Source organism: Dama dama, chromosome 12 (genome assembly GCF_033118175.1).
Source record: "Dama dama isolate Ldn47 chromosome 12, ASM3311817v1, whole genome shotgun sequence".
Classification (NCBI taxonomy): Eukaryota; Metazoa; Chordata; class Mammalia; order Artiodactyla; family Cervidae; genus Dama; species Dama dama.
This window is the reverse complement of record NC_083692.1, coordinates 91,575,318-91,601,713: the sequence shown is the minus strand read 5'-3', so window position 1 is coordinate 91,601,713 and position 26,396 is coordinate 91,575,318. Positions and strand designations below refer to the sequence as shown.

Genomic DNA, 26,396 nt, shown 5'->3' with positions numbered 1-26,396 from the left:
GGACCTTTTTAGGAGAGGGAGGAAGGGGCTCCAACGGATGTGGTTAAGAAGTGTGACTGAGCCTCACTGATGTGAGGCAGAGACCACAACATTGCCAAGCAACTGTCCTCCAGTTAAAACAAAAGACAAGTTTTTCATCTTAAGTAAGACGTTCGGTGTCTATGGGTACCCTAACTGCCTCATCAGAAAGAAGGCAAAGGTGAAGTAGCCTGGCTGGCAGTGTTCTTTTCTTAGAAACCGCATGCTCTCATGTCTGAAAGACAAACCCCATTCACATACCAATGACAGTGGCTTCTGAAGTGCGTCCATGTGCCTGGTTTGGGACCAGTGCTCGGACACCAAAATGATGGCTCTTCAGCCTCAGAGGGGTCCCAGGCCAGCAGGGCAACAGGGAAGTCGGCAGGTGGGCCCAGCACAGAGCCCTTGGTGCCAGTGAAGCAGCAAAGAGGGGCCCCTTGTTCTGCCTGGAGGGGAGAAGGCCACGGGGGCAAGTGCCAGGCACGGGGCCGGCCAGGGTCAAGGTCGTCCCTTGAACCCAAAGCTGGGGGTGGGGGTGGGGAGGATGGGCAGGAACGCGGCAGGAGGAGGGACTGGATGAGTCTCGCCTGGGATTCTGCACTCTGTGCTGTCCGCTACAAGGAGGGGCCCCTACAGTGTTTTCAGCCAAAAACGTAACAAAATCTGGCTTGCATTTTAGAGAACTCATCTCTAGGACCTCTGTGAGGAAGAAATGTTCACATACTGGGTATGGGGAAGTCATTCTGGCTTATCCATGATTTCACTCAAATTCTATGCTAACTAAAACAGCCTGCTGGTGGCCTGTCAAACACACATCGTGCATCTGCTTTAATTATTAAAGAAAAGGATCCCACGACCAAAAGAAAAGCATGTCCTGTTAAAAATAAAGATGAAATGCCTCTCTTCCTAGGACACCAGTGCTGGTTCTCCGTCAATGATAAGACTCCCTTTCCAGGTGCCAAGGCCATACTGACTTGCTGTGTACACGATGACCTGTTCTTTTTTTTTTTTTTTAAACCTTGAAGGATTGCATCTCTGAGTTGTTTGATGTTCTTTGCTATGACAAGTTATGACCCTGTGCTGAAAACCATGCTTCTCTGGGGCAGCTCCTTAGTTATCTGAGCAACTGCGGGGCTGTTATCCTCAGTGTGGCTCAAGTAAAACTCGTCCCCATTTCTATTATAGGCGACTTACGGATGATTTCCGTGGACACCTGTGAGGCGCACGCGAGTAAAGGCAGGGATAAGCCCGCACCAAGCGTGCCCACGTGCCCCTTGCACGTGTGCACCCAGACCTGCACACACGCTCAGTGGAAGCCAAGGATCCACAGGTCCGTGCAATGGGGGCCACTGCCCCCCACCCCATCGAGTGGACTGCAGCCAGCGATTGGAAGGGGCACACCTGCAGAGCCAGGACGGCCAGCGGGAAGCCCTGGCAGGGATCCAAGCAAGAAGAGAAAGGCCCCAGAACTACTGCAGCGGAGGGGGTGGTTTTGAGAAATGTTTAAAAAGACAGTAATACTCGAGAGTCTAACTGGCCCTGGAGGTTGTTGGGAAGAGGAATCAAGAAGCACTCCCAGATTTCTGTACAACTACTCAAACATTTCGATTCCCTGGAGCCAGAATATGGCAGGAGGGCATGCTGGGCAAGATCACAAGTCTAGTCTGGGTAGAGAACGAGTGGTCTCTGCGGACCTCATCAGGACATGAGCAGGCACTGGGGCACCTGGGGTAGCAGGGACGTCAGGGTACGGATGAGACCTCCTGGCGGACGGTGTCGGGGAAGGAGACGGGAGGACCAGGGTGTATCCTGGGGACATGAGAAAACTGCCAACGGGATGGAGGGCCAGTGCAAGGGAGAAGAACGAGGTGACCATGTGTCCCGGAGGGCAAGGTGGACGGAACCGGTCATGGGTGGCCGTCATCTGCAGGGACCAACACCCAAAGGGGTGTTCACGACCCAGGAAGCAAACACACAAACCTAGAAAAGAGGTGAAGAGACAGCTGAGCGGGCTCTGGTCCCTTTCACTGTGGTCTGAGATACACTTCAAAATGCCATGCACTGCATTTTAGCTAGATCCTCAATTTCCTGGCCCTAAGCATTTACTAAAAAAAAGTCCCAAGGAGTACCTTATCTGAGGAGTCATTACAATAAATAGGCAGTTAGCACAAGGTCAAGATGAGGAAGAATGGGAACAATACAGTACTTCGAGGCTGCTGGGGGCGTGCAGAGGGGAGCTAGGGGAAGGAAACGGGTGGACAATGCACAGATGTGGACTTTTTCTCTGCCAAAAGTATCAGACAAACAGGAAGACCTTAAACTTCTCCAACTGGGAACGCTCGGATTTGCCTGCTGAGCAGAGGGGCCAAGCACGTGACTGGAACACAGAGGAGACAGGAGGCCGTGATTGAGGCTGGGAGGACCGCTCCATACGGAAGGTGCAGGCAGCCCGCGGACCCTGCCTCACCAGCCGGCGCCCTCCCTGCCTGCTCTGTGGGGCTTTGTGCATGTGGCCTGTGGGACCACAGGAGCCTCACCCATTCGTGAGACCCAAACGAGGCAACCCACTCCAGTATTCTTGCCTGGAGAATCCCACAGACAGAGGAGCCTGGCCGACTACAGTCCACGGGGTTGCAAAGGGTCGGACAGGACTGAGTAACTGAGCACCCACGCATTAATCTCTTCCCGCTATATGCCAGTAGCATTCTCCCGGTTGGAACAATATAAACTGTCTTTAGATACTAACATATGCCCTGGAAGACAATTCGGTCCTGGAAGGTGGTTAAGGCATAGGATCTAGACTGAGATGAGATTCAAGTCCTGGCAAATGGCACATACTAGCAGCATGATGCTGGGCAAATAACCAACTTCCCTGTGCCTCAATTTCTCCAGCTGCAAAATGCAGACCATACTACTGTCAACTACAAATTGGCACTTGCCCTGGGTGCTTGCTTGCCCTCTACCTCTACAAGGATTAAATCGTGCTGCTGTAGCAGCTGACCTCAACACCCCCTGAAGGAGTTCAGGGTGGAGAGCAGAAATGAGGCATCTATGCTCTGGGAAAACTGGCAGGACAGGTCTTCAGAGAGTTGCATATTCTCAGGAGCTGATTTTATGAGCCCAATTCTTGTATCTCCTCATATCTAGACAAGCACTAACATCCTTCATGGTGACGACTGTTTCTTGTGACTGACAGAAGCTTCACAAGACTGGTAGAAACTCCTAAAAATAAATGTGCTTGATTGCATGTACTCCTCTCACTTTACCAAAATCATGTATATACGGACCTTTCCCTCTGCCTCTTTGGAGCAGTCTCTCAGCTATCTGAGGTGCTGTCTCCCAGACTGCAGTCCTCATTTTGCCCCAAATAAAATTTAACTTGAAACTTTCACATTGTGCATTTTTTAAAAGTTGACACTATCTACTTCATAAGATTGATACGAAGATTAAATGGGAAAATAAACGTTAAATACCTGGCACAGAGCCTGATACACAGTAAGCTTTTGGGAAATGGCACCAATGATATTGTTAACAACTAGAGTTGAAAAAAAAAAAAAACAAAAACGAGAGTTGTACTCCCTTGACCTTGGAAGACAAAACTGAGCAGGTCATTTGACAATCGGGTAAGAACAAATGGCCCACATGGCTCACATCTAGACAGTCTTTCCAAGGGCACTTAGGGCTAGAACCTTAGGAACACAACCACCATGATACTAACCTTGATGGAAATCCAGTTGCTTTAATCCCTGTGGGTACGAAAAGGGAGTAGGTATCAAGGGAAAATAAAAGAAATGAAAAATAGCTACAGACCAAAAGGAAACATCCTGACACAAAGAGGGAAAGGTAAAAATTCACACCTTTAAAACTCAACTTAGGCCACTGAATCTAGGGGGGTGGGGTTCCCAAGGTAAGAGCTGGTGAGCACCTAAATAGTGACAGCTGGTCACTGGGAGGGGAGAGAGGGCCCTAAGTTGAAGCAGCAAGGAAAAGTAACAGGAGCAGATGCTGAAGAAGTGGGGAGAGGCGAGCCCTGGAGCCTTGCTCTCTGCCGGGCGCTGTTGTCCAGCTCATTCTGGAGACACCCCCGAGCCTGCTGAGAAAGGCTGCAGCGCCCCAGGGCTGCCCCGAGGCCCCTGCCTTTGAGAGCAGGGATTAGGAGCTTCAGACCAGGACGTCTCCCACCAACTGAGCCCTGGGCCCCGCGGTGGGACGGGCAGACCTCACACTGCAGGGCGGGGACAGCAGCCCCCCGCTCAGCCCCAGCCCCTGCCTCCCCGCTGTAGCCAGGAACAGACCCTCGCCTCTCCAACCCAGCCCGTGTCATCAGCGCTTCCCACGCGGCCTGGGTTTGATGGAACAGTCAGAACACAAACACAGTGACTCAATCAGCGTTCAAACCGTCTTGGGTTTGGAAATCGCCAGTGACTGTATCCGGTAGCTGCAGCATGAAATAAGCTGTTTCCAATGGTCATCTGACTCACAGAGAAGGCAGCACGAAACTGGATCTATCTCCTAATTAGCCACTCCAAAATACCACCAAGCCTTTGTGAGACAGAGCCTGGAAATATTTAGTGAAACACCCTCTTCACTGTCTTTTTCTGACCATGATTTACTTATAACTCAAGAACATGCTGTTGCCTATTATTATGTCATTCAAGTGCACCATATTTCTCTTTGCTCATTAAAGTAAAATAAATAACCCAGAATAGTAGTAGGCTTGTGCCCAGCGTTGAAGGCTGCACACATTAACATGAGACCACGCGCCCACACATCTATAATCTTCTGATCCCAAGTCTTGTCCACCCAAAAACCCCACGGAGGCAAGTGATTTCTACCCCTAACACTACTGTGTTGTTGCTGGTTGAAAGCACGCTGAGAACCAAATGAGCAAAGCAAAACAAGCGTCCATTCTTTCCTGAAGGAAGGTCACACAGCGGCCTGCATTTGACCCCAACATCAAACCAAAGACATCATAGGGCATTTACATTCCAGGGAAATTTTTACACGATAAAAACTCCCACAGCATAGCTTAGAAAGTAAAGTATTTGACATAAATGAAGCTCCCAACAGGTAGTAGGGGTTAGACACTGGAAAAACAGCCAACAAAGAGTTGACTTAAAATACCCTCAATCATTTTGAGAAACTCCAGAAAGTTGACTCTAAACTCACTTTGTCAGAATTAATTTGGGAAACATTTAGTCCTGCTTGAGGGAGAACTGGGCTTCCCCAGCCAACATTTGGACAAGTTTCCAGAGCTCGTTCCTGTCAGTGAGTAACTGTGTTCCTCTCCCGCTCAGGCTGGGAGGACGAATGTGGGGCCAAACACCTTGGAGACAGAAAAACAAACGGACTCAGTTACTATGTTTTTAACTAAATTCTGTCGGGAAATCAGGATGCAAGATGCTCAAGATCCAGCTTCAGGGAAGCTCTTAATGCTGAGGAGATTTTTCAAAAGTTCAAATGAGAAGTCCAGGAGAGCTCAGCCATGAGGAAGGCTGATAAACGGCAACATGACTGTCTGACTGCCTTCCAGGAGGTATAGTCCACTCTCGGTGCTGAGGACAATTTTTAATTCAAAAAGGACCAAAATTTGGATCAGCTTCCCATCACATGATTTTTACCTGACCCTTTTTGTGTTCCCAAATTTGATACAAAAAGTCCTCTGCCTAAAAAATCAGTAAAGATGGCCAGCCTCACTGTACTAGTAGAGCTGAGGAATGAAGGATTTTAGATTTTACTTCAGTCACATAGAAAGGAAAGAAGAAAGGTGGTAAAATTTTTGAATTTCATTATTGTAACAGTTTTTAGTCTCATCAAAAGAGAAACTGACCAAAGTCATTCAACTGGAAAAATCATCTATACCACTCCACCTACCACCCCCTCTCCCTGCCAGCTTTATTTATTCAGATCCATGATGTTGGTTGAACTGCGTGGAAGAGAATGTGAAGTGTCACCAATATTTCCCATCCCAAGTCCTGAAGATAGGAAGGATGGATAGGAACTGCAACACCCAATATCATCAATCTCTGCTTTCCATTTCTCTTGTTTTTCAGTTCTGATAAGCCTCTTTATTTTTTGAACCTGACAGCTGCCAGGACCTTTTATGATTACCACTGATCTCTGAAACACTACCATCTGTCTACAGTTGGCTGGCTCAGTGTAACTGTGCTCCCAGAAACAGAGAATCCTGATATGTTTAACCCCACACATTTTTTCATGTAGGCATTTAGCCTCAGAACTGTATCTGGTGTGGCTCTCTGAGTACAAAATAGATACAATGGTCCTAACTCAACCGTTTGCATGCTCCCTACTTTATGCTCTCACCGTCCTTTACCACATTCTTTGCAACTCACTGCCATGTTTGTGTATTTGGTGCAGAACATGTTCAGGCAGCAGTAACTCAAAGTCATGGTGCCATTCATGGGCTTTATAAAGCAGCAGTTGCTGGGCTAATCAAGGACCATGCATGCACTGCAGCTCAACTTCCTTCCTCAGCTTTTAGGTAAGCACTAGGATCCTGCTTCAAGGAAGGGGAAACTGAGGCATGGGCCATTTAATTGAATCAATAAATACAGAGCATCCCCTCCAAGATCCAAGACACAGTGTCCACATTCAAAAGAGCTAATAAATACAACCAAGATACTTCTAAATTAACCAGTCTAATGCTAACAAACTTTGAAAAATTGTGTTTTAGAAATTCATTCTTCGACTGGACACAGACAACCAAATGTTAATTGGCAGAGTCCTGTCAAAGACAACCCCTTCATACCTTAAGATGAACAGTTTGCCTTTGCCAACACCTGGAATCCTACAGCAGGTGTCTTCTTAAGAATTGAAAAGTACTTTTCCTGATGTCTTCATTTCACTGTCATAGCATTCCTGTGAAAGGTTGAAAAGAACTGACAAAGTACTTTCCCTGAAGCGTGAAGCCACAGAGCGCCTCTGAAAAGTGTTTTACAGTCTGCGGGCAACAGGGCTTAGTGTAGGATGGAGCCAGGCCATGCAGCAAGGCTGGCGTGGGGCTGGGTGATAAAATGCTCACAGCTTTAAAAACAGAAAGCATTACACAAGGAGGCAGATGAAAGGATTTGTGAAACAAATTGCCGAATTTTCGCAATACTACAGTCTCAAGAAGGGAAATCATCTGACAGACTGAATCACAAATTTCTGCAATGCAAGAATTTATAAGAGCATCAGGGTATGAATCATAGCCACAAAATGTTTTTTTAATATCCCTGTAAAAATCAGTCCTGTGAATGCAGCAACACTTCCAAAAGCACTTGTCTGTTTTAGGTACTGATTCATTTAACAATTTGCAAAAATAATTTTTAAAAATCTACCTGAAGTTTCTGGAAACTAGAAGAAGAAAGGGGGAAAGAAATAAAGTAGTCTCAACCCCCATACAGTAGATTGTTTGCATGCCATTTTGTCTATAGCAGAAGCATTACCAAAAAGGGAGATTTTCACGGTATTTCTCCTGACTATATCACATTAAGCCATAAGATCCACTTATGCACCAGCCCAGGTTGGATGCATCAAACAAGTGCTCAGGGCTGGTGAACTGGGAAGACCCAGAGGGAGGGGATGGGGAGGGACGTGGGAGCGGGGATTGTGATGGGGAACACATGTAAATCCATGGCTGATTCATGTCAATGTATGGCAAAAACCACTACAATATTGTAAAGTAATTAGCCTCCAACTAATAAAAATGAAAAAAAAATCCACTTATGGCTTTTATTTTTATTAGACATTTTATTTTTGATATAATTATTCAAGGGCACTTCAATTCATAACTAAATACCATCAGCAGAACTCTTCTAAAACTACAAATGATTTTGTCATGAAATTTAAAATGAGTTTCTCTGAAATTCTAGATGATTGTTCAAAATTATTTTTAAAATTCTAAACTAATAATCAAATTACAGTTTACACTTCAACAACACAGGAGGTTTTCCTCTGCACAGTCAGAAAATCCAAGTATAACTTGAAGCTGAACCTCCATGACCTCAGTTCCTCTGTATCCAGGGTTCCACATTGTGGAGTCAACTTACTGCCAATTGTAACATTTATTATTGGAAAAATGTCCCTAAGTAGACCAGCATGTTTCAACCTTGTGTTGTGCAAGAGTCAACTGTTCATCGTTAGGATTTTAAAACAGCAAATTAATTATTTTTAGTTTCAAAACACATATGACCTTAGGCTAGTAGTAGCAGTTTAGTGTTAGTCACTCAGTTGTGTCCAACTCTTGGCGATCCCATGGACTGTAGCCCACCAGGCTCCTCTGTACATAGGATTTTCCAGGCCAGAATACTGGAGTGGGTTGCCATTTCTTCCTCCAGGGTATCTTCCCCACCCGAGGATCGAACCCAGCTCTCCCACATTGCAGATGGATTCTTTACCAGCTGAGCCACAAGGGAGGCTACTCTTCTCCAATACTCCTTGTAGAAGGCATAAAATCAACATGAAATCAAATTGAACCAGATTCATTCATTCTGAGAGGTGTGACCACACACGCAGTGAGGAGCTGGACAGTTCTCCCCTGACGTGATGTCTTCATTAATTTCTCTCCCAGTGAGTGCCCATCCTTTATGAGGTCATTTTTGCCACATGGACCCCAAAGTGACCCCTCTGATCACACACACTCATTCTTAGTCACCAAAGGCATCTATACTCATCTGAGAATTCTACCTACGTATATACAGGAGCTACTATAAGTCTACTCCCAAAAGACTGGGGTTGTTTGTGAGCAGTTCTTCGGTTGTACGAACATCACCCCCTGTTGCCCTGCCTGCCAACAGTGCTCCCCCAACGTGAGTTTACTCACCCAGTCAGCAGTGGGTAAGGAGGTAAGGATATGGGTGAGCAATGGGATATCTCCTTGGCAAGGACTGGTTCCTACCCAGTATCCTCTTCTTCACTAAGAAAACCACTGGCTGGGACTGGGGTGAGGAGAGTAAGGCACTTGCCTTGAGCACAAAATTAAAGGGGATGCCAAAAAACTCATTAATCTTGATGAATGTTTTAATAAACGATAATGTAAAACATTGTATGGATGTGAAAGTTGAACCATAAAGAAGGCTGCGAGCCAAAGAATTGATGCTTTTGAACTGAGGTGTTGGAGAAGACTCTTAAGAGTCCCTCGGACTGCAAAGAGGTCAAACCAGTCCATCCTAAAGGAGATCAATCCTGAATATTCATTGGAAGGGCTGAAGCTGAAGCTCCAATACTTTGGCCACTTGATGCAAAGAGCCAACTCATTGGAAAAGACCCTGACACTGGGAAAGATTGAAAGCAGGAGGAGAAGGGGATGATAGAGGATGAGATGGTTGGATTACATCACCAACTCAATGGACATGAGTTTGAGCACACTCTGGGAGTTGGTGATGGACAGGGAAGCCTGGCATGCTGCATTCCATGGGGTCACAACGAGTTGGTCACAAAGAGTGACTGAACAGCAACAAATGAAAAAGCATAAAAATTTTAAATAAAGATTGGATCAACATGACCAATTTTTTCTTTTGCCTCAAGCTCTAATATGGTACTGTAACATTGCATTAAGACATAATTTACCTCGATTACTGAGGTTTTTGGTACTTCCTTACCACTGACAGAGAATGCGTAATTTGCCTCACCTCATTCCTGACCCTGAAAGAAACACTATGGGGTGGGGTGGGAGTTGGCCATGTGCCTAACTAAAAAAATTCACATTTCTCAGCCTCTTTTGCAGATGGAACAGCCAATGAGATTTAAGTGGACAAAATGGGGAACATTTTCTGGAAAAGATATTAAAAAGGATCTGGCTCTCTTATCAAAAACATTTTTAAACCCCCCCAAAAAAAGTATAAAAAAAAAAAACTTTGTGTTAATAGTGAGATTGTGTTAATAGTGAGAATCCTTTCACAATGAAAAATGTATATGAAATCACACTGCAACCTTAAATATATTATTAGAACTTCACTTGTTAATTATACCTAAAAACAAAAACAAAAACAAAACCTGAAGAAACCAAAACCAAAAAAAAACCTGAAAAAAAACAAAGGGCCTGACTCAGCTTTGGCACAGGTTCCTCTCCGGCCGGGGAACGTGACCAGAAAGGCTCTGATGGGAACTTCAAGAATGAACAGTGCTGCGCTAGAGAAAGTGGAGCAGAAGGTCAGAAGGAGCCTGGGTCACAGAGAGCATTATGAAGCTAACATCTGATGGCTTAGCGGGTAAAGAATCCTCCTGCAACGCAGGAGACAGAGAAGTGGGTTTAATCCCTGGGTTGGGAAGATTCCCTGGAGGAGGAAATGGCAACCTAACTCCAGTCTTCTTGCCTGGAGCATCCCATGGACAGAGGAGCCTGGTTATAGTTCAGTGGGTTGCAAAAGACTCGGACACAACTGAACACAGAGCGCGCACACACACACACAACATCTGACCCACCTATCTCAGGACCTGCTTATTACCCGAAAACAACAAAGCTCTTAGATTAAAGCATGCAGTGCCTCTCAGCTAACTGACGAATGCAGTTCTCAACCCTTGAACAACACAGGGGTGAATCTGTGTCAACTTAAAGCCAGCCCTTTGTATCATGGTCCCTCCACATCTGAGGATTCAACCTACTGGGGACTCTGCAATACTATTTACTACTGAAATAGTAAATACAACAGTATTTACTACTGAAAAATATCCACACCCAGTTCAAGTGGACCCACGCAGTTCAAGCCCATGTTGTTACAAGTTCAATTACACTAGGAATACATAGAAAAAATTTAAAAAAAAAACCTAAACAAAACAACTAAACCCAATGAGAAAACCAGTTAGATGAAGTTGTTTGGGGAGGTACCACCACCACCTCAGTCAGATCTCTCTCTTTGCATCTTTTTAACCAAAACACCAGAGTTTCCATCCGAATGAGTCTAGGGTCAGTTTACTATGATGAGGTCCATTTCAGTGGTTTTCCAAGCGATTACAGAGGCAAAAATTCAGTGAAAGACGTGGACTAGTAGTATTTCCCCTGACAGTGAGTGAGCAGGACGGCAGCACACTTGCTTGTTGCGTGCTGACGAGCAGACACGCTGAGCTAGGCCAAGGGTGCCAAATGAGTTCTGCTTCGGTGTAGACCCAGTGCTGTGTAGACTGGGCCACATCTCAGCTGACTTCAGAGGCTCATCACCTGTTCTCTCCTTCACTGAGGCCATATACACCCTTACCAGTGGTCCAGGAGACAAATTCTGTGCTTCCTTGGATGTTCAGGCATTCACCAGTCAACTGCAGGGAAAATTAACTTAGGTCTAACTCAGTGCAGTTCATCCTTTCAGAAACCAAGGTTTGAGAAGACTTCTTTCACATTCCCCCACAAGAGGCACATTCGTATGTGAAGATACCCTGGGGCGCACTGACCATTAATTGGCTTCCCTGTTGGCTCAGTGGTAAAGAATTCTCCTGCCAATGCAAGAGATGCAGGTTCGATTCCTGGGTTGGGAAGGTCCCCTGGAGAAGGAAATGGCAAGATGCCCCAGTATCCTTGCCTGAAAAGTTTCATGGACAGAGGAGCCTGGCAAGCTATAGTCCACGGGGTCGCAGAGAGTCGAACATGACTGAGTGATTGGACACACACATTCACACTGACCATTAAATCTTAACTACTGAATCATTTTTAAACACATGAAGCTTTGTCCCATTAGGTATAACAGTAATTCAAACCAAATGAACAAAGTATTGGCCTATGACATTCCTTAGAAGACATGTGAAAAATGTATATGAGAATAAATCAGAATGAACAATACAAGTATTAGTTTGTAAATGTACTGTTAACATTATGAGAGGGTGGGAGCTGGGAGGTGTGGGATACCCTGGGAAAGGTAAGTAAAAGCATTAACTTTTCAATCTCCTCCAACAAAGGAAATAAGAGGAAAAAGCCCACTCCAGCTGGAAAGATGTCAGTGCTTAAACTAAAGGCTCGTATTCCAAGGTCAGAGCCCCCTTTTCAGCAGAAGAAAAGAAAAAAAAAAAAAACAGCATCATTTACATTTCTCTCTGCTTGTATGGGTTGTTAAGTAATAAGCCATGTGCCAAAACCCTAATCTGCAGGATCAGCTCTGAAAAGAGGAAAAGAACTCTGCCAAGCATTTATCAACACCTTAAATTGTTTCTTTTCATTCCCAGAACTAAGGCTGTTTTATTAAATTTTTTAAGCCCCAGGTCCACCATTCCCTTCCAAACCTGCAGTCACTGCCTTAGATTTTAAGCCATTGTTCTAAGAAAGAAAGAGAGGGGAAAAAAAGGCCAAAGAGGCTCTTAGAGCAAGAAAAGCGTGGAGGCCGCGAGACGGGCGCAGCCTGGCGGGGGTGCAGGCCCCACGGCTCCCACTGTGAGCCTCGGTGGGGCTGCTCCTCACCAGCCTCCGTGTGGGGGAACAGTACCCCAGATGGCATCCTAGGAGCCAGGAGCTGGGCGGCTGCAGCTGAACCACCGTCTGACGCTGGATGCTGCTAGAGGGAGAGGAGGGGCAGGATGAGTACGCTGGCCAGTCTGCCCCAGAGGGTCCCGGTGGGGCCTCTCCAGGAACCAGAGCCCCGTCGTTAGGTTACCCTGCAGACCCTCCCGGAGGGAAAGCAGAGAGGCTCTCTGGGGGTCAGAGGCTGGGAGAACAGGCTAGGGCAGCGGCCCGGGTCTGGACCCAGGGTCTGGACCCAGCAGCTTGCTCGGGGACCCGGCCAGATGGGCGAGTGAGCGGATCCTGGGAAGCACGCTGGAGCACTGGACTGTGAGTCCGGGAATCTGCTCCTCTTCCAGCACCTGTCCCCGGTCAGGTGTGTCCCTGGGTGGGTCCTCTGTTCTTCCAGGGCCTCCATGGTGCCTCCATAAGTGAGGCGGTGACGAAGGGGCTCTCGGCGGGGGGACTCTGGCGGCTGCAGCGCCCATGACTCAGTGATTCACCGTCCCACTCCTCACCCATCCCCCCGGTACTGACTCACACACGGTGTGACCGCTAGCTGTTCTTTCCCGGCCATCCTTCAGACTCAAAGAAAAATAGGAACACAAAGGCAGAACCAGATGTAGGGTCTGTCTTCTCTACTTCCCATGTTACTAAAACGGGTGCAGATCTGGAGGGCCTAAGCTTGGGCCCCAGGGCCCCCTCTGCCCAAGTAGGCCTTGGCCATGCCCCTCCACTCCGGCAAAATTCACCATTTCTGCCAACCCGTGACAGGCGAGGTAGGGGCTGAGATGAGGTGCAGGGAGTTCACGGAAGGAAACACTGCCAAAATCACACAGCCGCCTCAACTTAAGCTTTTCAACTCTCAGAATATTATTTTTCACCCTGTACTGTAAGTTCATGGCAAAAACTTAAAAGCTTTCATGGCATTTTGTTTCAGGTTGAACAAGAGTGCTGGAACGTAGGAAGAAAAGTCATCAACTTCATAGGAGTGAAAGGGAAAGAAAAACAACACATTTTCTAGTGTCCCAGGACTGCCCCCCCACCCCCATCCCATTACATGATAGTTCTTCACATCCCACAAAGGGAAACGAGGCTTCTTCTGAGTCCTGGGACATGGCACAGGGTCAGACATAAAAGAATGGGGTCCCAGAGAAGGCAGTTCTGCCAAGGAATCACAGAGACAGTCCTGAGCTGGAGCGGGACCCTTGGCGCCCACATGCACGGAGCCTGGCCTCCCACTTAACTCACACCCTGAGCACATCACAGTATGGGGAACTGAGGTGAAGATAACCCCCAGAAAGCCCGCTCTTGACCCCTCTGGTGCTGAGACCCCCTTCCCACCTCAGTCCCTGCTCCTGCGAGTCTCATGTTCCCAAAAGCATGGACGGGACTGTATATAGCGGCCGGCAGGACTGGTGGGGAAGGGTGGAGACGCACAAAGGCCTGGGGTCCCCACCAGAGCTGTCCAGAGCCACGGGAAGCTGATGGGGTCAGGAGAGGAAATCCATGCACAGAGCTCGTGCCCATTCACCCCGCTGCCAGCTCACAGCCCCGCCTACCCAGGCCGTCCAGCCTGGGGCCCCCACGCAGGAAGCAGGGAGGCTGAGCCCTCGCTCCCCTGCTCAGCCTGGCTGGGGGTGTCTGTGGGTTACCACAGACACATCGTGGCTACTGCCCCCTGGACTCCATTCCCAGGGGGCAGGCAGCTATCGGCTCCTCCGGTGGGCCTGATCACAGCAGTTCCCCAAGACAACGGGCTCTGGATCCTGACACAGAGAGATAACCATCTCTGGAACACAATCAGGATCAAAGCTGGAGCCCTGCAGTCTCAGAGTTGTAATAATCAGACAGACGGTTGATACCCTGGGGAGGGACTTCAGCATCCTCCCACGAGGGAAGTAGGAGTGGATCAAAAGACCCATGAAGAGGGCTGGGCTTCCTTCTATGAAAGTCACCCCGTCACGGCTTCCATAGCCAGACTTTGCTATAGTTTGTGAGGAGCCCATGCCAACAACAGACTCATGTCATAGCCTGAAAACAGGCAAGGGGAGCAAACTGGATCACTTGAAGATTGAGAGGATATGGGACCAACACACCCAGGGTTCGGGGAAGGATGCTACTTATTATTCAGGCACAAGTTGGCTACGGTCTTGCTAACAGATAGTGCTGCCACTTCCAGACACAACCAACCAGCAGGTCACGCTCGTTCTCCGAGAGATGGGATAGGGACCCCAGCCTCTCAAGGAATGGCTCTGTTCCCCTGCACAGGGCAAGTGACCTACATTTTCATCAAAGTTTTTAAATGATCAAAATGACTTTCATCTCCCAGATCTAATGCCTGAGCTCTTCTTTGGCTCTTAAAATGTTGCTAAAATCTGCTCCATTATTTCAGAAGAGCCTCAGTTATACATCAACTATCACAGGCTGCATTTTACTGAATCGTTACATAGACAATAGAGTCTGCCTAACCATATGCATTTCAACCAGCAAAATTATAATACACAACACTCAATTTTGCTGTTACTCTAAAGTGTCACCACCATCACCAGGCAAGGAAAACATCTCAGTATGATGAGAAACAGCTGTCAAAGCACTTGCCATTTTTTTTTTAGCTCAGGCCAAACACAAGATGATACAAATGGCGTGGGGTAACGCGCCTGCCTGGGGCCTTCGCCCTGCCTCAGAGTCCTGACGTCCACGTGGACTTGAACCCTCTGCCCCTCAAAGTGTGCTCCCCGGACCAGCATCCTCGGCAGCCCCTGGGAGCGTGTGAGACCTAAGGAATCTCAGACCCCAGCCAGAAGCCCTGAATCAGAATCCACATTAACATTCACAGGCACGTAAAGTCCAAGCAGCACTGGCCCAGCCCTCTCCCCTCCCACTCTCCCATCCTACGTGCACATACACTTTGGCTTCAGATCTGAGATCGGCCTCCACTCCCTGGAGGCCCCTGAAGCTTTCTCCAGGGGCCCTGTTGTCATGGCAACCCCATTCTGGCTGGCATTCCACCCACCTGGCTGCACCTTGGCCCTGACGGCCTCCTTGGCTGACCTGTCTGGGATGGCTAGAAATGTGCATGGCATTTTGCCCCCCAAACATGTTTATTCATGAGGAAAAAGATCTATTTTTAGGTGTCAACTGCCAGCCCATCCTGGCTCACCCAGTCCCTCTCCTCCCACTTGCCCAATTAGAAAGAGCATCTTGTTTCCTGGCATGCAACTCCAAGGGCAGTGAACACATTCAGGGGACCTGAGGAGGGCTCCAAGAGCAGCTCTAAGTGAATGCAAACAAGATGATTTCTGCTCAAAGCAATTTCCTCGGCACCCACCCTTTCCTCCCACCACGGACCCCATGCTGAAGGGACGCCAAGGCCATGTGGAAGTAACAGAACACCAACATATGCAAGACATAGCTTTTATCCTCAGAATACAGCACAAGGAAGGGAGGGCCAATCAGTTAAGTCTCTTTTTATCCCACCCAAGTTGAAAGTCTGATGGTCTTATCCCAGTTTCCCAGAAGAGAGAGAGATGAATCCAAGTTCTTATATGGAGGAGAGTGTGTATAAGTAAGGAAGGGTGTAAAATTCAAAAGCTGACCAAGCTGTGTTCTCAAATTCTGCCTTTTTAGGGGAACCCTGGAAATGACCAGAAACATACAACTGACTTTATCACCTTGCTGTACCACAGAGATGGAAAATGTGTCAAGTCATTTCCCTTTTCTTTGCTCATAGTAGAAGGCATTAATTTATCACAGTGCCTTTGCCCACTAAGCCTAGAATCTTTCTCAACAGACACCCCCCACCCCCACGCCTGAACTCCTGGGCCAGGATGCACACGTGAACAGGGCCCTAGGGACTTGCACGCACACTGAAGGGTGAGGAACACTGGTGCAAGGTGGGCCTGATGTGAGATGTGCTTGCTACTCCTGATCTTCTGGCTTGGGGTTCCCAACCTCCACACCCCCACGTCTATTCCTATTCTTTCAGAGAGCTCAAAAACTGGAGGCTTACATACAACAGCTGATCCATTAAACTTTTAAAAGTTAGCAGCAAACATTCAAAATTGAAAGACAATGTAAAAATTCAAATTTTTGGCTTTTCTTTTAAGGGGAAAAGATGAGTACACTGGCAATATTGGACTTTCATTTCCACATGGCAACTGATCACTGGCATTGGGTAGTGGCTGTTCTCCTTAGACAGGGCACAGATTCTCCAGTTTCCCCCAGTCTCTACCAGTCCGTATTGCCTCACGCTACAGCAGCCTGCTTCACTCCTTCAGCTGCCTACCCGCCTGTGTGGCTACACCACAGAGACTATGTTTCCAAAATCAACAAGAATCACTGCCCATGGCACCCACCTTCACATTCAACTCTTTGCACTAATTCTGAAGGTAAGCCACCGCACCTGCATTGGCAGTTCGCCCTTTTCCATATTTCCCTTTCTTCATATGATCCCTGTGTGGACACAGTTTCCCCTTCTCCATAGGCCTGGGCGGAGGGGCATGTGCAGCGTGAGCTGCCTCTTCACATGGTCCCTGTTGAAGATCCAGAGACTGCTGAGGTCTGCGACCACACGCCACGAATCCTGTGTTGTTGGGAGCCCGGCACCATCTCACCAGCAGACACAATCCTGTCTGCAACCTCGTCCGAAGGCTAGCTCTGCCATCCAGCGGCAGTGTGATGACCCTAGGCAAGCCACTCTCTCCCCCGAGCTGAGGAGCACTTAGCTCAGCACTGCACTGAGTTACTGTGGGAAGTTACCATTTGTATGCACAAGGCTTCCTACAGGACGCTGCATACCCAAGCACTTAATAAAAGTGGCTATTCTTCTTCATTATACACAGTTGGTGCTCAACAAAGATTTGCTGACCCATCACCACTCAGCAGTAAAGAACCCGCCTGCAGCGCAGGAGACTCGCAGGAGACAGGAGACGTGGGTTCCAGCCCTGGGTTGGGAAGATCCCCTGAAGTAAGAAATGGCAACCCACTCCAGTATTCTTCTCTGAGAAATCCCATGGACAGAGGAGCCTTGCAGGCTGCAGCACCTGGGGTCGCAGAGAGTCAGGCACAGCTGAGCAACTAAACACCACCGCCACCGCCTCTGACCATCCCACTCCCCAGAGAAAGGTCAGCTTTTGCACCCTCTGCACGGACAGCTTGGGGAGGAAATGAGGGGCTGCAGCCCCTGGGGCTGGCATTGGGACAGGTGGCCCCCAGGGGCAGAGGGTGTGGGCCTGTGGGATGGAGCCCCCAAACCACGCAGCCACGCCCGGCACTTTCCGCAGCCCCACTCACAGCTTCTACACAAACTGGCCAAACATTTTGCTTTTTTAAAAAGTTATTAGCATTTCCATATGTCTGCCTTTGAAGTTCATAAGGTATATTTTAAAATTCCATTCCAACCCACACAAAGCTCTCCCTTCTCTGATCTCACACTGCACTTGGTGGGGACCACACAGTTCAGTATTTAAGGCTCTCTCCATGTTTCATATAGAAAAACTCTAGGTGGCCTCGAAAGGTGATTAGCACACTGAGTGGCAAACAGAAGGTGCTTTTAAAACTACATACACCTACACGTATACCCACACAAAACAATTCCCTTGTTTCAGGAAAAACAGACCTTTCTCGGCATTTGTTTTGCACCAGCAAAGTGCTAAGCACACAGCAGACATGATACACACACCATGCCCATCCGGAGCCATCCCCCTGTGTGCTGAGAGACATGTTTCATGTTAACTGAAATATGAAAGGGAACCCGTCCAGTTTTCTTCGGTAATGTTTGAGCCATACACTGTAAAATAAATGGAAAGAGACTGAATTGGGTCATGGTCTTGTTTGTTTCCTTAAAAAGGGGACTGGTGATGATCTCTGAATTTGCAACATTTTGTCTGCCAACGCAGCAAAACTGATGGAAGAAACATGTGTCTTTCCAAAAGCAACGCAAGCTCCCATGCAAGTTCCTCTTTTCAGTTCTAAATATATCAGTCACAACAGGCCAAAGACCTTGGCCTCAGCCATTCTTTTCAGGAACCACAGTGGCCTCCCTCTCACAGCCTGAAGGAGGCAGAGGGCCTGGTGGTCACCAGTGGGAACTGGCTGGGAAGAGAACTGCCCTGGCCATTTTTAGTCTCCTTAGGATGGGGAGGAATCAGAGGTGCCTGGGATCATTCCTGGCACCTGTGGTCATGGCACTTATTCAAACATCCACTGCTGCTGCTGCTGCTACATGACCAGCCTTGACTCATAAGTGGCACATTAAAGCAGCTCCCAAATTCACTGTTTTAACCACAGCCCTTGACAACAAGCTCCTCCTCCATGGGGCAGACGGTGGTCTTTTTGAAGCGGCTCTCTGGGACTGATTCGGAATAGTCTGCTTGTCTGAACAAACCACGCAGGCCTGGAAGGCAGCCGCTACCTTGCTATGGGGACCAGGGAGGATGTCCCACACTGTTGGCCTTCAGTAACAAAGAAAACCCAAGGACTGTGACTTCCCTGTGTCTCTGGTGAGGGAACCACGGAAGCCTTTCTGAGCCCAGCCTGAGGTAACCATGAGGGAAAATGGCCTGAATGCTAGCATTAAAAACAAAGGGACATGGATGGACCCAGAGACTGTCACAGAGAGTGAAGTAAGTCAGACAGAGAAAAACAAACACGGTACCAGTTCAGTTCAGTCACTCAGTTTTGTGTCCGACTCTGAGACTGCATGGACTGCAGCACGCCAGGCTTCCCTGTCCATCACCAACTCCTGGAGCTTGCTCAAACTCATGTCCATCGAGTCGGTGATGCCATCCAACTGTCGCCCCCTTCTCCTCCTGCCTTCCATCTTTCCCAGCATCAGGGTCTTCTCCACTGAGTCAGTTCTTTGCATCAGGTGGCCAAAGGACTGGAGCTTCAGTTTAAGCATCGAGTCCTTCCAATGAATATTCAGGACTGATTTCCTTTAGAATTGACTGGTTTGATCTCCTTGCAGATCAAACATGGTATCGTAATGCACACATGCGGAATCTAGCAAAATTGTATAGGTGAACCTGTATGCAAAGCAGAGACACGGACGTAGAGAACAAACAGGGAAACCAAGGGAAGAAAGGACAGGTGGGGTAAATCGGGAGCTTGGGATTGACATATACACATTACTATGTATTAAGTGGATAACTAATGAGAAACTACTGTATACACAGGGGGAAGAAAAGAAGGTAAAATCTGTTTGTAGGACATATACTGAGTTAGCATTAAAAATGCATTACAATATACATTAGGTGCAGACAGATATTGTTTGAGTCCATTTATAGGAGGTACCTAGAATAAAATTCACGGAGACAGAAGGTAAACAGTAGGTGCCAGGGGTGGGGGAGGGAGAGTGCGGAACTTAGTGTCCAGCAGGGACAGAGTTTCTGCTTAGGAAGATAAAAAACTCCAGGAGATGAATGACGGTGAGAGTTGCATAACAGTGTGAATGCACTCAGTGCCATTGAAATGTACAGGCAAATATGGTGAAAATACTATGTTGTATATTGTGTAACTTTTACCAAATTAAAAAAAACATTAAAGAAGAAAAAAGAACAAAGGAACAGAAAATCCCTGGCCTCCCACTGAGAGGAAGTGTGTCTCTTGATTAACTGCTTGAGGTATCGCCAGGGAGTCTGGGCTCCCAGGTCCCAGCCATCCACCACCCCCAGTTCTCCAGGGAGTCGCGGCCCCCACCTCCCAGCCATCCACCACCCCCAGTTCTCCAGGGAGTCGCGGCCCCCACCTCCCAGCCATCCACCACCCCCAGTTCTCCAGGGAGTCGCGGCCCCCACCTCCCAGCCATCCACCACCCCCACTTCTCCAGGGAGTCGCGGCCCCCACCTCCCGGCCATCCACCACCCCCACTTCAGCCCAGATCAGTCCCGGTGGCGGTGGTTCACAGGACAGCCTCTAAATCAGCTGCTTTGAAAGAAGTCATCTAAAGGGACTTCTCCACTGGCCAGCAGTGAAGGTGGGAGACAGAAAACTTTGGGGGAACTAGAGAGAGGGGAGCGAGCACCTCTCAAGTATTTATTGATGGCAAACTATGAACGCTCTGACCAGAGGTCCAAGGCTGTTTTCTTTGACATTTCCCACTCCTCCCGAATGGCCCCTGAGTGCAGGCCTGAGACGCAAGAGCCACTAGCGGAGGTTCCAGATTCCCCGCGGACAAGCCCCCTTTACCGCCATGTGGAGAACACTCTGTTGCGCTCACGCATGGGCCAGTCACAAAGTCCCTGGGAAAGGAGGCAGGGGTCCTGTCCATAAACTCCCGCAGGGTCACCAGCCTAGCACCTGATAAATCAGTTACTAAAACAGGTCCTGGCCTTCTGGGGACTGGGGATCGAGTAACACTCAAAAGAGGGAAAAACATAAAAAGTAAACCTGTGCTGCAAACCCCAGAGAAAAGAGAACTTACAGTTCAGACGTGCATGGCAGGAAAATGGAAATAATTAAAGAGAGCTGCTAAGTACATGCAAACTTCCTGAAGTGAGGGCAGTCACTGCCTTGTGTCCACCAAGCCGACCGATGGCAAGAACTGGAACCACCAAGCTTAAGTTTAACTTAAGAAAACAGAAAAATAGCAGCTCCCCCGCATTAAAAACTGTATTTCTGTAGAAGAAACGACATTAGAATGCTCTGAGTTTGAATTATGACAAAGGTCCACTTTAGGAGGCAAGCCATTTGTAATTCTAGAATCCTTAAGTTACAGAAATTTAATAGCTGTGAACTTGGATGTTAAAAAAAAAAAAACAACCCATTGTAGTTAGGCTTTTGTCCAACTACCTCCATATCCTTTGGAAATAAATCCTCCAGCATTGTGTGATGGCTCTGACTGGCCGTCAGGGAAAGAAAAGCTAACAATCTCGTCGGGGCCTCACGTTAACCCAGAGCACACTTCCTCCAGCATGGTCCCTTGAGAGGCTTGGGTTTCTGAATGGGGAACACACACACCCACTTTTTCCGAGCTGCCGACCCCCTGGCCCTCGTCCCTTTGTGGAGTGTGCAGTCTACTGGCAGAGGCCACTTGTAAATTGTAAACCGTTTTCCGGGACCTTCCAGGAATCGCCCCTTGGGGCGGGGTTCCCGCCTGCGACCCCTGGGTGCTGTCGCCTCCTGACCCCGTCATCTCCGAGCATCCCCCTCCCAGCTGTGGTTCAAGGTCCACCTCGAACGCCCTCTCCTCCAGAAAGCCTTTCTCTTTAGGCCTGACTGGAGTCCTCTGGACACACTGCGCTTTCCAGGGCAGGCTGGTTGAAGAGCAGTTTTTCTCCCTTACTGGACCGTCCGCACATTAGTTCTGCATCCTCATCTGACTCGGCGTCACACGCCACGGGCCGCGCACGCAGGGTCTGCTCAGCCCACACCCCAGCGCCGCCCCGCAGCGCTGTCCCACCTGCAGGCGGGCGGGCAGGCGCCGGGACCCTGGTCTCCAGTCCTCCCACCCGTGTGCTCCGGGCATCCCACCCGTCTCACTGCCCCTCTGAGAAAGCAGAGTGTGGCGGGATGGCCCAGCCCTCGGCCCTGTCCACGAAGAGACTCTCCCGGCCTCCAGGCCTGGCCTCCTGGGCGCGGGTGCAGCTCTTTCTGCAGCCCTACCCTGGCCTTGCGATGCGGCAGGGAGGCCACCCAGAGTGAGCCCTTCCTCAGCCGTCAGGTCACCTCGGGGCCTCACAGATGGAAGAGGGGGCGGCAGGGAGAGCTGCACGTGACAACCAGGGCAAGACGCAGGAGGATGCGGCACGCCCTGGCCTGGTCGTCGGAGAACGGAGGGTGGAGGAGGTGACTCTGCAGGTGGACTTTGTAGCCGGAGGAGGCCCAGGCCATGGGAGGGGCAAGTGGCGAGCCCTCCTGTCCCCGGTGGTCCTGAAGGGCTGACACCACTGCCCACTGACCTGGGAGCCGGCGGGGCCTGAGGAGGGGGGCTTCGGAAAATCACTGACCACCCACCAGCACCAGGGGAGACATGAGGAGGCGACACCTGACTTGCCAAACGGGTCTCCAGGTCCTCAGCCCTGCCCAGCTCCCTGGGTGCACGGTTTCCTTTATGCCCAGACCCCAGGCTGTGAGAGGCTGCAGACCGTGACCTCCAGGAAGGCAGGGATCGCAAGCGTCTCCCCTGCTCACCAGTCCATCTGTGCACGGCATTTGGCACACGCAGCTCGAATCTCATAACCACCTGTCGGATGATTCCTCAGCGGGCAAAACAGAACTCAGCTCTTTGGTTTGGAATCATCGGAAGCTGCACGTCAAGAACGCAACTCACAGAGTAAATCAGCACCTCCAGTCCACGGTTTATACACAGCAGACAGAGGAGACAAAGAAAATCTCTAAATCAGAATCAACAGACATTTCCTGACAGTTAACTCAGGAAAATCTCAGTTGTGATTTCTGCCACTAGGATGAATACATATGTAGTAGTCCCTCTTATCCATGCTTTCATTTTCTGTGGTTTGCTACCCAAAGTCAACCAAGGTCTGAAAATATTAGACGAAAAATTGCAGAAATAAACAGCTCACAAGCTTTAAATTCTGCGCCTGGGTAGCATGACGAAATCTGGCAAAGTCCTCCTCCATCCCTCCCGGGACATACACATCGTCGTGTCCAGCCTGTCCCGCGCATTGGTCACTTAGTGGCCTTGCTGTGACTGTCAGACGTATCTCAGTGCTTGTTCTCCAGTCACCCTCCTATTACTAAACTGTGGCCCCAAAGGGAAGAACAGGGCTTCTGCCAATTCGGACCCACCAAAGAAAAGCTGGGAAAGACTTCTGTAAGTAAAAAGATGAAAGTTCTCAACGAGAAAAAAATTCATATGCTGGGATTGCTAATATTCAGTAAGAATGAACCTTCTATTCACGCAATCATGAAGGAAAAAGAAGTCTGTGCAAGTTTTGCTGCCGCGCCTCAAAGTGCAGAAGTTGTAGACACAGTGCATGATGAGTGCTGAGTTAGGATGGAAAAATCATTAACTCTGTACAGGAAGGTATTCTGACCGAAAGAAACCATGTTCACATAACTTTTATTACAGTGTATTATTAATAAGTGCTCTATTTTATTATTGATTATTGCTGTTAATCTCTTACCATGCCTAATTTGTGAATTAAACTTTATCATGCATGTTTGTGTGTAGGAAAAACATAGGACACATCAGGCCTGGTACAACCCAAGGTTTCAGGCATCCACAGGCAGTCTTGGAATGTGTCCCCCGTGGATAAGGGGGCTACTGCATTTGTTTGAATCTTCAAGTCACTGATTGTGTAGAAGCAGCGAGGATCCACAGCTCTGCTGACTACAGCAGTTTAAAAACTGCTCGTGTGGGTGAGGTCAGGCCACCTTGGTGGCGATGTAGGGCCAAGGGCAGAAAAAGCATGCCAGGAAGTCCTGGGCCATTTTCTTGCAAACACGCACATGCACACACCCCAGAACATACACACATATACCCAGAACACAAGAACAGCAAACTGAAGTGGCTGTTTCAGCCAACGTTAAATTTCATCTCTGTCTGCTTTTTAGTAACCTGGTCAGACTCTAAGCTTTTTTCTCTTGTCTTCCCTTTCCTAAAAGAAAACATTCCCTAACCAAAATATGGAATTCATCTGCATTGTAATCCCAAGTGGAGCACAGACTCATTTCCTCTTGATCTGTGTTTCAATTACTCCCACTCACTCTCGTTTCTCATGGACAATGACTGGAAACACTCCCCAGTAGGAATTTCAACCGCCCTCTTTGAGACAGATGTTTTGGAAACCACTGACAAGCTGCCCGTCACTGTGAGGGACTCTCACAACCAGTCAGGTCCAAGCTGTGCAGGCTTCCCCACGCCCAGCTCTACCACCATCTGCAAGACCTTAGGTTCTGTTAGATCAGCCAGATACCTGTAATATAGCAATTTTTTCTCCACATCCCCTTTAACCAACACATTCCCCATCAGGAGGCCACATCTGAGGCCCTATTTCAGCAAAGTCATCCTCATCCGCTACGGCGTCAAGAGTGGGACTTCTCAGGTGTGTCTCTGTAACGATCCAGTACAGCAAATCTTTCAATGAAAAAATTTCAGAAAGTGCATGAGGCACTTGGGAAAGAAAAACGAACTTGTGTGAGCCACTAGGACCTGTTCATAAATTTCTGCTAGGCAAATGGGGCCCTGGTGGCTTGAGAGAGTTATTGCTCAATACTTCCTAGCACCCACACAAGTTCATGTTTCTCCCGAAGGGGGGACACCTCACTGGCTCTATGAGAGAAACGCAGTACAAGCTTCAGTCTTGTTCTGGTGTGATGCATGGAGGCCGAGTGTGCAAGCCACCTGGATGTGCTGTGAAATAGTTTCTCAAACAGTTCCAGCTTTCCCAAATGCACCTATAAAAATAAAACTAAATGCCTGTTAAATTCACTCTTTAGGGGGCCTACCTTGCTCCAACAGAGTCAATGGACGGGAGAGAAGTTTCAGCAGAACCTAGCCCTCTCACTGGAAACATCTGGTTACTGGGAGGAATAAGGAATAGATTCGTGCACGTTTGGAAGGTCACCAAATAAGAGAACATACCCTCCCTAAGTCTATCCTTACCCAGCCTTTGCTAAGGCCATGATACAGAAGAGGAACTGGAGAAGCCGCACTGCCATTCGAGAAAAACATCCAACATTTAAGAACTTAAAACTTGTGCAAAAGCTTCCCATCTGCCTTAGCAACGCTACCTGCTGCTGTGGCTGCAAGAATTCTAATTTCTCCTGCACCAGTAAAACTGTGGGTGACTGTGAGCCATCAAATTCAGGCACACACACACTTCCAGGCCTGCACATGCCTGCTTAGTTTAGTACACACAGGGAAGGTTAGACCTTTGGCTCCTTTTCTCTACCTTCTTTTATTTTTCCCAGTGAGGATGATGTATATGCAATACCACATGTCAACTTTATATGAAGCAAACTTGGACAGGGTTGATCATGAAGTTGTATAGTAACTATGACAAGAAAGACATTTTTCGAACTAGGTATCCTTAGGTACTCTACTTAGCAAAACCATTCGGGTGGAAAATCCACACAAACATAAAAATTTAAAAAGCGACTAACAGAGAGAAACAATGAAGCGGAACACTGAAGGACATAAACTCTAGCCAAAGGGACCTGTCCCCAGCTCCATCACTTTATCAGCTATGTGACCTTGGGCAAATGATTCGGTCTCCAAGCCTCAGTTTACCCATATGTGAAATGGGGAGAATAGAACCTACATGTATTAGCACCAACATGTATCCAAGGCACAGCGCTCAGCCAGCAGAAAGCTCTCAGTAATGGTAGCTTTTATCACATGACTCTTACAAAGCTTCTGCCCTGGACTCACTGGGGTTTACTGAAGAATGACACACCCTGGCAGAGTCACCTGCACTGATGCCTAGACTTGGCCTCATGTTCCCCTTGCCATTTAGAGGTCAGAGTCTGCACGCTCTGTTTATACTGACTAAGTTTCCTGGTGACATAGTAGTTACCCAGAAACATGTATTTGTTTAGTTCTTTGCTTTCTCTCTGCTTCCAAATGTCTGTGGATTGATCTACGCAGATACCAGAAATGTAATCATTACTTGCTTGGCTAAAGAGGCTTCTCTCTGTGTTTGTTTTTACTAGAAGTCAGTCCTCTGAACCTGCGGTTTGCAAACTTTCTTCTGAGCACAGAACACGATTTATCAAATGGAATCTGACAAGCAACCCTAGTTCTGTGTATGAGACAGATCAAAGCAGAGCATGCTGATTAAAAAGTAAGAGGCTGACAAGGCCCACCTTGCTCCCATCACGACCATCACCTCCAGGGAGCCCCTAAAATGCTCCCAGGAACTGCTGCACTCTGGCACATGCTCAGAAAAACTCGGATCTAAATCGTTCTGGCAACTCAGTCCTCACGGCCCTCAAACGCCACATGGACTGACCTTGAAGAATCTCAAGGCGGAGCTCCAGCTTTTCTCCT

General features: G+C 48.3%; 1 protein-coding gene across 10 annotated transcripts in view; it reads right to left on the bottom strand.

Annotated features, from left to right (window-relative positions):
- Positions 1-26,396, bottom strand: part of LHFPL2 (LHFPL tetraspan subfamily member 2) — a 168,705-nt gene that overhangs the window by 40,839 nt on the left and 101,470 nt on the right. Inside the window, exon 1 of one of the 10 annotated variants that reach the window (XM_061158116.1) lies at positions 6,788-7,019. The exons of the other annotated variants lie outside the window; for them this stretch is intronic. The gene's annotated coding sequence lies outside the window, so the exon portion shown is untranslated. Of the gene's footprint in view, positions 1-6,787; positions 7,020-26,396 lie in introns of those variants that run through there. 10 annotated transcript variants of the gene reach the window in all.